This window comes from Rosa chinensis, chromosome 4 (assembly GCF_002994745.2).
Source record: "Rosa chinensis cultivar Old Blush chromosome 4, RchiOBHm-V2, whole genome shotgun sequence".
Classification (NCBI taxonomy): Eukaryota; Viridiplantae; Streptophyta; class Magnoliopsida; order Rosales; family Rosaceae; genus Rosa; species Rosa chinensis.
The window spans coordinates 57,274,295-57,278,282 of NC_037091.1; positions in this window are offsets into that span (position 1 = coordinate 57,274,295).

Here is a 3,988-nt window from a genome sequence, read left to right on the forward strand (position 1 = left end):
AGCCTGCTCTTTAGCAAAATTAGGATCGAGACCATCCTATGCAAAGGACACTAAGGAAAATATTTCATTCTTGCAAAGAATCCAAGGTGATATTTGTGGACCTATTCAACCAACTTGCGGGCCATTTAGATATTTTATGGTGTTGGTTGATGCATCGACTCGATGGTCACATGTCATGATCTGGTCCACAAGAAATGCTGCATTTGCTAAACTCTTAGTACAAATCATTAAATTAAGGGCTCACCACCTTGATCATCCCATTAAGTCAATTCGTTTTGACAATGCTGGAGAGTTTACATCAAAAACGTTTAATGACTATTGCATGTCCATTGGGATTGAGGTTGAACACCTTGTTCCTCATGTTCACACCCAAAATGGTCTAGCAGAAGCTACCATTAAAAGACTTCAAATGGTCGCTAGAGCATTGGTTATGCGCACCAATCTCCATGTTTCTGCTTGGGGCTATGCAATATTGCATTCAGCTGTGCTCATTCGTCTGAGGCCTACTGCCACTCAACCCTTTTCTGCGTCCCAGATGGTTACTGGATATGAGCCTGATGTCTCACACTTACGCATATTTGGGTGTGCAGTTTATGTGCCAATTGCGCCGCCACAGCGCACCAAAATGGGTCTTCAAAGACGATTAGGCATTTATGTTGGATATGACTCTCCAAGCATTATTCGCTACTTAGAACCCTTGACAAGCGATCTATTTACCGCTAGATTTGCGGATTGTCACTTTGATGAGACAGTCTTCCCATCGTTAGGGGGAGATAAGAACAAAAATATTCAACAGGAACAACAAGAATTGTCGTGGTCTGTCCCCACTTTGTCTCATCTTGATCCCCGAACCGCACAGTCTGAAATTGAAGTGCGGAGAATTCTCGATCTTCAGAACGTACTAGACTCTATGCCTGATGCGTTTTCTGATATCGCTAAAGTAACAAGCTCACATATACCTGCTGCAAACGTGCCTGCAAGGATTGATGTCCCTAAAAATCATGGACATGGCGCCACCCCTAGAGGGATTGGGCATGGCGCTGCCACCATTAATGGTGATGGCAATGTGGCTCAGGCTGGGCTCCCAGTAAGGAAACGTGGGAGGCCCAAAGGTTCGATAGATTCTCGCCCAAGAAAGAAAGCGAGCTTGGCACAAAAAGATCCATTAATCATCGACATAAATGACTCGTCTCATGAAGATATTCCGGATTATGGTTATGTCCAAGAGACATCATTGGGGGACACTCCAATGTTAGAACTAATTCTAGAGAATAGGGAGATCTCCATGAATTACACTAGTGTACATGAGACATTGAATCGAGATTCTATTATCCTTGATGATGTGTTTATATATTCTGTCGCTCAAGGAATTATAGAACACGATGATATCGAACCTCGTTCCATTGAAGAATGTCAACGAAGAGCAGACTGGCCTAAATGGAAAAATGTGATCCAGGTTGAATTGGATTCACTAACAAAGAGACAGGTATTTGGGCCTATAACGCTGACACCCCCAAATATAAAGAATGTTGGTCATAAATGGGTCTTTGTTAGAAAGCGTATTGAGAAAAATGAGGTTGTCAGATACAAAACCCACCTTGTGGCGCAAGGTTTCTCACAACGCCCTGGAATCGACTACGAGGAGACATACTCTCCTGTAATGGACGTTATAAAGTTTCGCTACCTTGTTAGTTTGGTAGTTTCTGAAAAACTTGACATGCAACTTATGGATGTGGTTACAACATATCTTTATGGGGATCTAGATTCAGAGATATATATGAAGGTTCCAGATGGACTTCAATTACCCAAGTCAAGTGGCTCTAAACCACGGAGCGCGTTTTCAATAAGATTGAGAAGCTTACTATATGGATTGAAACAATCCGGACGGATGTGGTATAACCGTCTAAGTGACTAATTGATTGGGAAGGGATATGTCAACAATGAAATATGCCCATGCGTGTTTATAAAAAGGACAAGTTCCGGATTTGCAATTGTAGCAGTTTATGTTGATGACATGAACCTAATTGGAACTCTAGATGAGTTAAAGGAAACTGCTAAGTACTTGAAATCCGAATTTGAGATGAAAGATCTTGGGAAAACACGGTTTTGTCTCAGACTAGAGCTCAAGCACCGTAGTGATAGGATTATGATCCATCAGTCAGCATATACTCAAAAATTACTAAGGCGCTTTAATGAAGATAAAGCAAAGTCTGTGAGTACTCCCATGATCGGCCGTAGTCTTGAGCCCGGAAAAGATCCATTTCGTCCAAGGGATGAGGACGAAGACTTATTAAAGGCTGAAGTGCCCTATCTAAGTGCAACAGGCCCATTATTGTACTTAGCTCAATGCACAAGACTGAATATCTCATTTACAGTGAACTTGTTAGCTCGACATAGTTCTGCCCCAACACGCCGCCATTGGATTGGTATAAAGACAATCTTTCGATACCTGAGAGGTACAATTGATATGAGCTTGTTCTATCCCTACAAAGAGAAAAGAAATAACGGAAGTGTGGGATCAGACTCCACAAGGCAAAATGTCACCTTCTGTGCTCCTCCTCCCCTCCATCAAAATGACAACGATGTCTTGATGGGTTTTTCTGATGCAGGGTATCTCTCTGACCCTCACAAAGGTCGCTTCCAAACAGGTTATGTCTTTACCATGGGAAGCACTGCGATATCTTGGAGGTCTACGAAGCAGACCCTTGTTATTACTTCCTCAAATCATGCAAAGATTATTGCTCTACATGAAGCCATGCGAGAATGCATATGGCTAAGATCTATAGTCAGACACATTCAAGGAACTTGTGGTTTGAAGTCTACCACAGATGAACCTACATGCATTTATGAAGATAATGCAGCTTGTATTGAGCAAATGAAGTTAGGTTTCATCAAGGGCGACAACACCAAGCATATATCGCCTAAGTTCTTTTATAATCAACAACAACAGGCACTTCTAAATATTGAAGTGAACCAAATCTGATCTGAGGATAATGTAGCGGACTTATTTACTAAGTCGTTACCAAAATCCATCTTCGAGAAACATGTGAAGAGCATCGGATTGAGAAATTTATCCGAACTCCCATGATTGTAGCAATCAGGGGGAGATATTGACATCAGGGGGAGACATGATGTCTACATGTTCGATCTCGAAGAGTGAAGGACGTGTTGTGCTCTTTTTGTCCTTTGACCAAGGTTATTTTTGTCCCACAGGATTTTTGTTACCTGACAACGTTTTTAACGAGACAACAATCAAAGCGTCATCACCAAGTTTGAGCAGCACAAGGGGGAGTGTTGAAGGATGTCGACATAATGTGTGCCTCTTCAAACTAGGGTTCAGAGTTGTAATAGGAAAGTGTTCTACGTATTCAATTATATTCGGATGCTATTACCTTGTAACTCCTTATATAAAAGGCTCTTATTATCAATAATAAACATACGATTACAATTCTCTACAACAAGTTCATTATTTCTTACAATTTAAACTTTTAATTTGTGTTATAATGATTGTCTAACATGGTATCAGAGTTTCTTTTAAAAAAAGTTTTAAACAATTGATGCAGCCTTGTGGTGGAGGTCATTGATAACTTCCTATATATTTGTTTATTTCTTACAATTTAAACTTTTATGTTGTGTTATAATGATTTTTTAACTTGGTATCAGAGTTTCTTTTGAAAGAAGTTTTGATTTCGAATCCTACATTGTTCAACTTGTGCATACCTAACCATAATATGGACTACTAACATTCCCTAATAACTCTAAAATTTGGAGCACAACAGATATCTTACAACTCATTAGTTGTTTGGATCTACCAGTTCTGACCCATTTTGACTAGGATATGCACCTTCTCGAACAATAATAACGAGGTGGGAGGCATGTCTCTAGTCACTTTTGTTGTGGGATATTGATGCTGACTTGGGAGTAGCATTTTCCTAGTTGCCAAACATCTTTTGGTTTTGGGGTTGTTACATTATGACCAATTCCATTT